This window comes from Mercurialis annua, linkage group LG7 (assembly GCF_937616625.2).
Source record: "Mercurialis annua linkage group LG7, ddMerAnnu1.2, whole genome shotgun sequence".
Taxonomy (NCBI): domain Eukaryota; kingdom Viridiplantae; phylum Streptophyta; class Magnoliopsida; order Malpighiales; family Euphorbiaceae; genus Mercurialis; species Mercurialis annua.
In genome coordinates this window covers 44,033,261-44,046,307 of record NC_065576.1, presented here as the reverse complement: position 1 = coordinate 44,046,307, position 13,047 = coordinate 44,033,261, and the positions used below count along the sequence as shown (strand labels likewise).

At 36.9% G+C, this 13,047-nt stretch overlaps 2 long non-coding RNA genes across 2 annotated transcripts; both read right to left on the bottom strand.

The window, feature by feature from the left end:
• Nucleotides 1-3,239: 3,239 nt before the first annotated feature.
• LOC126655072 (uncharacterized) lies at nt 3,240-5,655 on the bottom strand. The gene is made up of 4 exons (XR_007632878.2): nt 5,513-5,655; nt 5,350-5,427; nt 3,880-3,954; nt 3,240-3,435 (listed from the first exon to the last, which is right to left on the bottom strand). It is a non-coding gene; the product is annotated as an uncharacterized LOC126655072 (long non-coding RNA).
• Nucleotides 5,656-11,639: 5,984 nt separating this feature from the next.
• Nucleotides 11,640-12,405, bottom strand: LOC126655073 (uncharacterized). The gene is made up of 2 exons (XR_007632879.2): nt 12,280-12,405; nt 11,640-11,835 (listed from the first exon to the last, which is right to left on the bottom strand). It is a non-coding gene; the product is annotated as an uncharacterized LOC126655073 (long non-coding RNA).
• Nucleotides 12,406-13,047: the final 642 nt, after the last annotated feature.

Sequence of the window (13,047 nt, the reverse complement as noted above, 5' to 3'; positions counted from 1 at the left end):
ATTTAGGTTTCGATTTGTTTAATTAGGTTTCGAAGTGTTCAATTGAGTTCCGATTGTGTTAATTGACATTTTAATTTTAAATATTATTTAATTATTGATATTGAAATGAAGAAAAGGGTGAAAATTGTTAGATAAAAGTTATAAATATAACATTAGTAAGTATTTTAAACATTATGGATGTTTTTGAACTTTTCATACATGCCATGGCATCACTTGACTGAAAAAGTAAAATTGTCAAATTTTCGGTGTGGTGAGAACTATTTTAGACAACGTCTGGGACCAAAGTGAGCCATCTTCGAACTTAAAGTTTTATTATTTCTTTTTGTTTAATCATAAGAGTCAAAGTGTGCCTTTTTTTAAAAAAGAATAATTTATAGAAAAAATAAAAGAGATTCTTCGATTAATTGGTTTACATATAAAAAAAGGCCTAATTATTTAAAAAACTCCCACCTTATAATATTTTTTCGTTTATACCCTATACTAGGAAAAAATTCATTTGTACCTTTTTTTTTATTTTTCATTTTCATCTCTACCCTAAAGAGCTAATTTGACCTCTTTTCATTTAGAAAATATTCAAAATGATCCTTTATATTTAGTTTATATTCTAATTAAACATTAATATTATCATTTATAATGTTTTCATCATTTAATTAATTTAATTATCAAAAAAATTAAATTCTAGGGTAGAGATGAAAACGAAAAATCAAAAAAGGGTACAAATGAACTTTTTCCTACGTGAGGGTATAAACAAAAAAATATTACAAGATGGGGATTTTCTAAGTAATTAGGCCAAAAAAATTAAAAAGGTGAACTCTATGTATTAACTATTGGAATAAAAACAACAAAAGTAAATTTCTTGACAGAAGTTATTTGATTGTAAGAATGATTTACAAAATAATTTTTCAGTATTATAGTTGTAAAAGTATATCTCAACACACATTATCATCTATCTATCTATAACTATCTTTTATGTGGGAAGGAGGAGGGGAAGACAGACAAAATTACGATAATAGAGTTCAGTAAAGGTAAAAATTAATAGAATAAAATAAATATAAAAATTTAAATTAAACAAAAGTCTAAAGTTAAATAGGAGTCTAAGTTACAAGAGTCTAACATTAAATAGGAGTTTAAGTAAAAAAAAAATGATATACATCCGTAGATTAGAAATCATTAAATAGGAGTCTATATTAAAAAAAGATTAGTTTTCAGATTTTATTTTCCTACAAGCAGCTTCTCTAGCTAATATCCATATAGTAGTATTAAAAAGACAAACTGACAAACATATTATTAGCAGAAATTTATCAAGGAAATTGGATGCCTTTAATTAGGTATGTATCATATGTATAATTGTATATGAATGGCTAAACCAATCTAGAGGCTCTTTTACTATATCATTTTTGATCGAAAAGTCCCTGTACTATTTTTTTATTTTTCAGGTCCCTCTACTTATATAATTTTTGATTTTCAGGTCCATTTTTAGTTTTTTCCAGTCCCTCCACTTACAATGTTTTTGTTCCTACAGTCCCTTAAAAGGACCTAAAAATCGGAATTTTGCCAGGTACAGGGACCTTAAGAACAAATAATAGTAAAAGGGCTTTTTAAATAAAAATGATATAGTACAAGGGCCTCTAAATGGGTTTAACCTATATGAATTCTCCGTTATATTATGTCAAATCGGACTGATAATTGATTTGGTCTAAAAAGATACTATAAATTAATTTTATTAACTTCTAACTCGGTAAGAATATTAAGTATATTTTTTTGATAATTATATTAGGTATATTTTCAAAGAGGAAAGAGTATTAATGGATTTATGCCGATTAACGATATTATTTAATATTAAAAAACCGAATAATAATATATTATAATTAATTAAGAGTTCAATTATTATTGGTAAACAAAATTTAGTAAGGATAATTTTTTGTCATGTTATATAAATGTCGTCGTGTGCGTAGCACGTGATAATATATATATATATATATATATATATATATATATATATATATATATATATATATATATATATATATATATATATATATATATAACGGGTCATATTAATATCACGAACGCGATATAATCTATAATAGTCTATTTAAAAAATTAGTATTTTATTAATATTTAAATTAAATTTAAATTTAAATAACGGGTCATATTCGCTCACGTGCGTAGTACGTGGAGAAACGCTTGTACTATATATAAAAGCACGGATGGGGGGGCAGGCAAATTTACTGAATAATCCTTCTCAATTTATTACTAAATAAAGGTTTTATTGTCATTAACTAATTAGTTATTTAATTGTAATATCCCGTATTTTTCTTTTATTATTTTTAAATTATTAATTATAATTTTTGCATTCCGTCAAGTTTTAGATAATTTATTATTATTATTATTATATATTATTATTAATGGAAAGTGATAATTATATTTTTAATCAATAATTTATAATTACTCGGGTAATTATTATATTTTGAAATTATTGACTAGGCGTGTCAATTTGACGTTTTAAATTTTAAATATTTTTTTATTTATTTTAATTAAATAAATTATTAGTAACTATTGGTTACTTGGACCTTAAGATATTGAGTTCCGTTTTAAATACTGATTTATTATTTTATCAAATTGTTATTTTGGAAATTATAAAATATGGTTTATATTTTTGATTAAATATTTTGGGTCGGGTTAGACTTGGGTCACCCGATATGTGAGATAGCTTGGTAGTTATCGGTAACTCGGCTAACCCGCTATTTGGAAATTAAATTAATTTCTTATTTAAATATTAGTTAAATAATATTTTTCTAAATGGACTTTAAGGCGGGAACTCAATAGACGTGATTTGTTTATGACTTATTTATTTTTCGAATATTGTGATTACTCTGATTTGGATTTACCTTGACTTGTCTTTGTGCTAGTCCTATGTGGTGTCTAGTACTCTCTAGAGTTAGGGTCTGTTTTTAATAATGATTTTATACTTTATTTAGACCCGTCGACTGTTCGTACTTCAGAGGCGAACCAGAGTTAGGTATGGTTGTACCAAAACCCGTAGCTAGCCTTGCGGATAACCAATTTATAACATTTAAAACAATTAAACCTGCAGAAAAATCACATGCTCGGGGGCAACCGAGACTTCAGCCTAATCTAGCAGTACAGTATAACAACATATATTTGAAATACGCTTATTGCAAATAATGTCTAACAGCATGGCAATATATATAATTCCATAAACACTGTAATCATGCTAAAGCGATAAATCATGGTTGAACTATATCAACAAATAATAGTCTAAAACATTAAGTATAAGACTAAAACATAAATAATCCAATACTACTACTGCGGTCTAAGAGTTTAAAACAGTTCGACTCTTTTAATCTGAAAATAAATAAAGAACCTCCGGGAATGAAGAAACGGAGATCGACAAATGCTCAAATCACAAACCTGGAAAATTTGGGAAAACAACGGGGTCAGATTTACTGAGTAGAGTTTATATAACCATTTATATTTATTAAGTTAAAAACCTTTAAAACATTTAATAAAACATTTTCATCATGGATTATCAATGAAACCCTGAACCACAATTCTAAATCCATTGTCGTGTCGGTGAGACGTATCTCAATAACCGATCCCCGACTATCACTTAATAAATAGTGAGCCCAGGAGACGTATCTTCCACCGGTGCCCTCACTAAGGTGAGACGTATCTCAAACCTACCTTAATACCATAATCATTACCGGTGCGCACGCAATCCCGATGATGCCCATCGAGTAGCACGTTCCAAATCAAATCCACAATGCCGAAAACAATTCAAAAGCTGCTTATACATATATATTTACAAAATATAACATTTGCTTAATAAAGAGGTAAATAGAGATATAAACTCACTGCTTGCTAAATCCACGTGATCCTGACAAGCAATCTAACTCTGGTTCGCCTCTGAAGTACGAACAGTCGACGGGTCTAAATAAAATATTAAAATCATAATTAAAATCAGACCCTAACTCTAATGAGTACTAGACACCACATATGACTAGCACAAACAACAAGTCAGCTAGAAACCACACAGAGTAAATACAATACTTAAATAAATTATAATGCCATAAACAATACCAGTCTATTGAGATCCCGCTTTAAAATTCGTTTCAGGAAATATTATTTAAATAATATTTAAATAGTAAAATAAATCAATTTTCAAATAGTGGGTTAGCCGAATTACCGATAACTACCAAGCTACCTCACATGCCGGGTGACCCAAGTCAAACCCGACCCAAATATTTTATCAGAAAGATAAACCATTGTTTATAATTCCAGCAATAATAATTTTGATAAAAATAAGAATCATAGTAAAAACGGAACTCAATAACTTAAAACATAAGTAACCAATAGTTACCGTAAATTACTTAGCTAAAATAAGTTAAGAAAATATTTTAAAGCTAATTTATAATTTAGCAATTTGGCACACCAAGTCATAAAAAAAATGATAGTTACCCGAGTAATTAGCCGATTAAAAGGATTAAAATAAAGTATCATTTCAAAATATAATAATCAAGACAATTCAAATTAAATTCGAATCAACATTATTTTTCATATATAAAATAATGTTTACAATTAGAAATTTAAAATTTAAAACGATAATTGAAAGTCCGGTTTTAAAATTAATATTTAACTAAATAAAAACCTTAGATTTAATTATGAATAAACCAATAATACTTAGGAACCAACAAACCATAATTAAGCAAACCAATTACCCACACAACTTGGAACAATGAACAAAATTCTCAAACATTATTGGACAATCATACTACTGCCATAATCAATTATGAGTAATTATAAAAAAAAATAAACAAAATAGCCAAAATGGCCAACATCTTTTAAAATACACAATTGAAGAACCCAAACTCATTCAAATGCTAAAATTGCCGCAACCATCTTCAACAATTATAAAAATCTCCATTAACAATAACCTAGAAACCACATAACATATTTGAAATCAAATTAAAATTTATACTGCCGCCAAAATACCAACAGAAGGCCAAAATTAAAAGCAAAACATATTAGCCCACAATAACAAATTCAACTATCAAGAACAAAAGAGAATGGCAGCAACAAGAATGATGAACATGAAGTATCAGCAGCCAAAATATTCAAACCGAAGAACAAATCATATAAATCATTTCGACCAAAGCAATTCGATTAACTACAATAACACATGAGATTCTAATCCAAGAACAACATAAATTCATTGTCGAAACAATAATGACAATCGGCAGTAACGTCAACAATTAATGAAGCAGAAGCAAAATATCAAGAACACGGCAAATCGTAACGGCGACGAACAGAGGAATCTTTACGTACCGTATATGATTCCGAAACGTAGGGATCGAAGAGAACGTCGAATCGATGTGAATCGTCGAAGAATTTTCGGATTAGAAGCTAAAACAATAAGCTAGAATCAAGAACCGTTTTATGAAGATATCGTAACAATGAAGGTAAGTTAAAAGATGAACGGAAAACTTACCGTAGCTTGAACCAAATGGAGGAGAATGATGATTTGAAGTTTCAGATCTTGCTAATAGGGAATGGCGGCTGCTGTTGTTTAATAGAGAATGAGATGTAGGTTTTAAGAATGAAGAAACATGACAGAAGCATATAAGGAGGAGAATGAAGTTTCTGCAGCTGTTTGTATAATTAAGTTTAGAAGCATGGCCCTTGAATTTGTAAGAATGGGCTTTTTAATTTTTCAAAAAGGATGGCCATATAATGTTGATCCAATAATAAGGCATGCATGGGCCTTATATACGTGAACCATAAGGAGAATTGCATATGAATGCATGGCTTTTTCTTTTCTTTTTCTTTTATAATCAAAATAAATACTTAATATATTTAATTTAGTAATAATAATAATAATCTATCTAAACCTTGACGGAATGAAAAATTTAAAATATAAATTTGAAATAATTTAAAATAATAAAAAGAAAAAAAATACGGGATATTAAATTCTCCCCAACTTATTAAAAATTCGTCTCGAATTTAGAACGCAAAATTTAGAGCATAACAACACGTAAGGCACATAAAATACAACAACGATAACACACAATCAAAGATACACGTACCTCAAGGAAAGAGGAAAGGATAACGTTTCCGCATATCGGATTCCGTCTCCCAAGTGCACTCCTCAACAGAATGATTCCGCCACAGAACTTTGACCATCGGAATCTCCTTGTTCCGTAACCTACGCACTTGCGTATCTACAATCTCAACTGGCTGTTCCTCATAGGACAACTCCTGGTCAATCTCAACGCTCTGAGGCACAATCACAAGTGAAGGATCAGAAATGCACTTTCTCAACATAGAAACATGAAACACAGGATGCACTAACGACATGTCTGGCGGCAGAATCAGACGATAAGCCACAGCTCCAATTCTCTCTGAAATCTCATAGGGACCAATGTACCTCGGGGCCAACTTTCCCTTGACACCAAAACGAACCACACCTTTCATAGGCGAAATCCGAAGAAACACAAAGTCTCCCACCTGAAACTCGATGTCTTTCCTCTTCGGATCAGCATAACTCATATGCCGACTAAAAGCTGTCTCCAACCTCCGTTTTATCAACGGTACCTTCTCTGAGGTAATTTGAATAATCTCAGCACCAGACAACTTCCGCTCGCCGACCTCTTCCCAGCAGATAGGAGATCGACACTTGCGTCCGTACAGAGCCTCATAAGGTGCCATCTCAATACTCGCATGGTAACTGTTGTTGTAAGAAAACTCAATCAACGGCAAATGAGTATCCCAGCTACCCTGAAAATCAAGAATGCACATCCTGAGCATATCCTCCAATGTCTGAATAGTCCTCTCAGACTGTCCGTCAGTTTGAGGATGAAAAGCTGTGCTGAAGTCCAAACGAGAACCCAAGGACTCCTGTAACGCTTTCCAGAACCTCGAAGTGAACACCGAACCTCTGTCTGAAACAATCGAAACTGGTACACCATGCAAACTGACAATCCTGTCGATGTACAACTGAGCCAACTTCGAAGCAGGATACGAAACCTTGATCGGAAGGAAATGAGGTGACTTGGTCATACGGTCAACTATCACCCAGATGGAATCGTACCCCTGTCGAGTACGTGGTAAACCAACAACAAAGTCCATGGCAATCCGCTCCCACTTCCACTCTGGAATAGGTAGTGGCTGCAGATAGCCAAAAGGTCTCTGATGTTCCAGCTTCACCTGCTGACAAGTCAGACACTTGGAAACGTACTCTGCAACATCTTTCTTCATTCCGCTCCACCAATACGTACCCTTGAGGTCATGGTACATCTTGGTAGATCCCGGATGAACACTGTAAGCTGACCTATGCGCTTCCTCCAGAATCTGGTCTCTCAAACCATCCAAATCTGGAACGCACAGTCTTGAACCAAACCTGAGAACTCCGTCAACAAAAACAAACTCGGAATTTCCATCCAGATGGATCTCATCCATAATCCGTTTCAATTGTGGATCCTCAGCTTGTAAAGCTTTAATCCTATCAATCAAAACCGGCTGCACCTGCAGTTGTGCCAACAAACTCCCGTTCTGAGAAACCTGGAAACCGTAGCCCGAAGCTATCAAACTATGCCACTCCCTAACCATGGGTCTACGCCCAACCTCAGAAATATGGGCTAAACTGCCCAAAGACTTGCGACTCAATGCATCGGCTACCACATTAGCCTTACCAGGATGGTACTGAATAGTACAGTCGTAGTCTTTCAGCAACTCTAGCCACCTCCTCTGTCTCAGATTCAACTCTCGCTGATCAAAGATGTACTTCAGACTCTTGTGATCAGTGAAGATCTCGCAAGTCGCACCGTAAAAGTAGTGCCTCCAGATCTTCAGAGCAAAAACCACAGCAGCTAACTCCAAGTCATGAGTAGGGTAATTCACCTCATGCTTCTTCAGCTGACGAGAAGCATAGGCGATCACCTGTCCATGTTGCATCAACACGCAACCTAAGCCAATCCGAGAAGCATCGCAGTACACAGCAAAACCCTCTATGCCAGAAGGTAACGCCAAAACAGGGGCTGTAGTCAGAATCTCCTTCAGCTTCTCGAAACTTGCCTCACACTTGTCGGTCCACTCAAACTTAACACCTTTCTGTGTCAGCTTAGTCAAAGGTGCAGATATTCGAGAGAAATCCTGCACGAACCAACGGTAGTAGCCAGCTAATCCAAGAAAACTCCTAATCTCGGCAACTGACCTCGGCCTCTGCCAATCCATGACCGCCTCAATCTTCTTCGGGTCAACCTTGATCCCATCCTTCGACACAACGTGTCCTAAGAAGGTAACCTGTTCCAGCCAAAACTCGCACTTTGAGAACTTAGCATACAACTGATGCTCTCGCAAGGTCTGTAGTATAGTTCTCAAGTGATAAGAATGTTCCTCCTCATTCCGAGAATAAATCAGGATGTCATCAATTAAGACGATAACAAATTGATCTAAAAACGGCTTGAAGACCCGATTCATCATGTTCATAAACGCTGCTGGTGCGTTAGTCAACCCAAACGACATGACTAGAAACTCGAAATGCCCATAACGCGTTCTGAAAGCAGTCTTAGGCACATCGACGTCCCGAATCCGAAGTTGATGATACCCGGATCTCAAGTCAATCTTGGAAAAGCACTTCGCACCCTGCAACTGATCAAACAAGTCGTCGATGCGAGGAAGAGGATATCTGTTCTTTATGGTAGCCTTATTCAATTGTCTGTAGTCGATACAAAGTCGAAAGGAACCATCCTTCTTCTTAACAAACAGAACTGGAGCACCCCACGGAGAAGTACTCGGTCTGATGAAGCCACTGTCCAACAGTTCTTGTAACTGCTCCTTCAACTCCTTCAGCTCAGCTGGAGCCATCCGATACGGCGGTATCGAAATAGGACCAGTTCCAGGAACAACGTCAATGCAGAACTCGATATCCCGATCAGGTGGTAATCCAGGCAACTCCTCTGGAAAAATATCAGTGAACTCATTCACTATAGGGACAGTGTTCATACTGCCCACCTCAGCATCCATGTCTCGAACCACAGCTAAGAAAGCTTGACAACCCTTACTCATCATCCGCTTTGCCTTGATCGCAGAAATCAGATTCTTCGGTGCCTCCGCCTTTTCCCCTTGAAAAGACGGTAGATCACCTGGAATCCGAAACTCAACCGACTTCCCTCGACAGTCGATCGAAGCATAATGGCGTGCCAGCCAATCCATCCCCAAAATCACGTCAAATGAAAGAACATCCAAAACAACTAAATCAGCACGCAAGTCTCTTCCATGGATAACCACGGAACACGATGGATACACAACGTCCACCACCACACAGTCAGACAAGGGAGTAGAAACAGATAAAGGTTCACACAAACTTGTTGGTGTTACACCCAACTTAGCAGCAAAACACGTAGACACAAAAGAGTAGGTTGCACCCGCATCAAATAAAACAAGAGCATCTACGAAAGAAATGTGAAGAGTACCTTGCACCACTGCGTTAGATGCATGAGCATCCTGAGGAGTCAAGGCAAAAACTCTGGCCTGACCCTGACTCTGCTGCTGTGAACTCTGTCCGGTACCATAGCTGCTAGAACCTCTACCGCCATTTCCACGGCCTCCAAAACCACGCCCTCCAGAACCTCGGCCTCGCTGGCCACCAAAAGAAGCGGCAGGTTGAGAAAACCCTGCTGGTGTAGAGAACGCTGGTCTCTGACTCTGATAGGATGGCTGAGCGACACTAGCTGCCGACATCTGCTGCCCAGATGCTTGACACTCTCTAGCAAAGTGACCCGGCTGGCCACAAGTAAAACAGCCTCCTGGTGCTAAACGACACTCGCCCGGATGTCGACGTCTGCAATTCTGGCAGAAAGGAAAACTAGCACCTCCACCGTTACCACGCCCAAAATTGCGGCTGCTACCGCTGTTGCCTGAACTGTAGGTGTACGGCTGATAGCTCTTCTTGACACCCCTCTTCTTGTTCTTGTACTGAGAAGGTGCCGATTGGTAGCTACCACCACCACTCTGCTGTCCAGGACCAGAAGACTTCTTGGTCTGAGAAGGACCAGAAATATCCCCAAACTGCAATAGCGAGCTCTCCATACGCCGAGCACTGTCTACTACGTCTGTAAAGTCTCTGCGCGTCTCAGTCAGCAAACTCACAAAATCACGCCCTAAGCCTTTTACGTATCTATTGTTCACCCTTTGCTGATCTGTCTGCAAGTCCGGAGCGAACCGACCCAACCTCACGAACTCTGTCGTGTACTCGGATACCGACCAATCATCCCTAGTAAGTGAGAGCAACCTGTCTCTGTGACCCTCTGTCACTGAAAACGGCAAGAAGAAAGCTCTGAATCTCGCCACAAACTGATCCCAGGAGATGGTAGCCATGTCAGCATGAATAGAGCTACGAAACCAGTCTCCGGCTGAACCCTTCATTGACATCTCGACTAGAACAACGGTCTGACGCTCAGTAGCCTGTAGTCGCCGAGCATTCTGCTCAACCTCCTCTAGAAAATCCAGCGCGTCTCCAGAACCGTCAAACTCAGTTGGCTTCAGCCTCATGTAAGCCAATACCAGATCCCTGTCAGCGGTTCCGACACCACCAACTACTGCACCACCATCCTGTGGTTGCTGTTGCTGAGCAATCTGACCCAAAACCGCATACTGATCCTGCAAAGCGACCTGTCCCGCTTGTAGCTAATCCTGGTTGAGTTGTAACGCAGCGACTCCAGCCAAAAACGTGTTGAAGTCGAAATCGTCCAACCCAGGTTGTGCCGCACCTGGTGCTTGAGCACCCCCTGCAGCACCGCGTCCTACGCCTCTGCCTCTACCTCTGCCAGCTTGGCCTCGGCCACCACGACCTCGACCAGCTCGACCCCGACCAGCTGGGCCTCTGCCTGCTAGTCCTCTACCAGCATGAACCTCTGGTTCATTCTGATCCACCTCCATGGAGATTGCATCATCAACATCAGCATTTCGCTAAGCCGCAGCACGAGTACGAGTATTCATTCCTAAGAATGAAGAAGAAAAATTTTAAATAACACAGCAAATTTCATACCCAAGCATGAAACAAAACAAGCACCAATTAAGATTTCCCGAGAAATCAACAATGATAAAAATTTATTCACCCAAGTGAAAATAACAATACAGTAAACAATAAAGCAAATAAATTCACACGACTAACTCACGACATCCCTATAGGAGTAGGCAGAAAGTTTTGAAAACAAAAGATGACGTTTCAAAGACAAGACTCGAATCCTAATTCCGCAGTAGTTCCTAGGACAATTTAGTCACTTAACATGCCAAACAATTAAACACTTAACAATTTAAAGGCCTTGGTTTGAAACCAAAGCTCTGATACCAAGTTTGTCACGACCCATTTTCATGAATCGTGACCGGCGCTAGGGTATGGGTATGGTTGTACCAAAACCCGTAGCTAGCCTTGCGGATAACCAATTTATAACATTTAAAACAATTAAACCTGCAGAAAAATCACATGCTCGGGGGCAACCGAGACTTCAGCCTAATCTAGCAGTACAGTATAACAACATATATTTGAAATACGCTTATTGCAAATAATGTCTAACAGCATGGCAATATATATAATTCCATAAACACTGTAATCATGCTAAAGCGATAAATCATGGTTGAACTATATCAACAAATAATAGTCTAAAACATTAAGTATAAGACTAAAACATAAATAATCCAATACTACTACTGCGGTCTAAGAGTTTAAAACAGTTCGACTCTTTTAATCTGAAAATAAATAAAGAACCTCCGGGAATGAAGAAACGGAGATCGACAAATGCTCAAATCACAAACCTGGAAAATTTGGGAAAACAACGGGGTCAGATTTACTGAGTAGAGTTTATATAACCATTTATATTTATTAAGTTAAAAACCTTTAAAACATTTAATAAAACATTTTCATCATGGATTATCAATGAAACCCTGAACCACAATTCTAAATCCATTGTCGTGTCGGTGAGACGTATCTCAATAACCGATCCCCGACTATCACTTAATAAATAGTGAGCCCAGGAGACGTATCTTCCACCGGTGCCCTCACTAAGGTGAGACGTATCTCAAACCTACCTTAATACCATAATCATTACCGGTGCGCACGCAATCCCGATGATGCCCATCGAGTAGCACGTTCCAAATCAAATCCACAATGCCGAAAACAATTCAAAAGCTGCTTATACATATATATTTACAAAATATAACATTTGCTTAATAAAGAGGTAAATAGAGATATAAACTCACTGCTTGCTAAATCCACGTGATCCTGACAAGCAATCTAACTCTGGTTCGCCTCTGAAGTACGAACAGTCGACGGGTCTAAATAAAATATTAAAATCATAATTAAAATCAGACCCTAACTCTAATGAGTACTAGACACCACATATGACTAGCACAAACTACAAGTCAGCTAGAAACCACATAGAGTAAATACAATACTTAAATAAATTATAATGCCATAAACAATACCAGTCTATTGAGATCCCGCTTTAAAATTCGTTTCAGGAAATATTATTTAAATAATATTTAAATAGTAAAATAAATCAATTTTCAAATAGTGGGTTAGCCGAATTACCGATAACTACCAAGCTACCTCACATGCCGGGTGACCCAAGTCAAACCCGACCCAAATATTTTATCAGAAAGATAAACCATTGTTTATAATTCCAGCAATAATAATTTTGATAAAAATAAGAATCATAGTAAAAACGGAACTCAATAACTTAAAACATAAGTAACCAATAGTTACCGTAAATTACTTAGCTAAAATAAGTTAAGAAAATATTTTAAAGCTAATTTATAATTTAGCAATTTGGCACACCAAGTCATAAAAAAAATGATAGCCTAGTTTGTCACGACCCATTTTCATGAATCGTGACCGGCGCTAGGGTATGGGTATGGTTGTACCAAAACCCGTAGCTAGCCTTGCGGATAACCAACTTATATCATTTAAAACAATGTACCTGCAGAAGATCACATGCTCGGGGGCAACCGAGACTTCAGCCTAGTCTA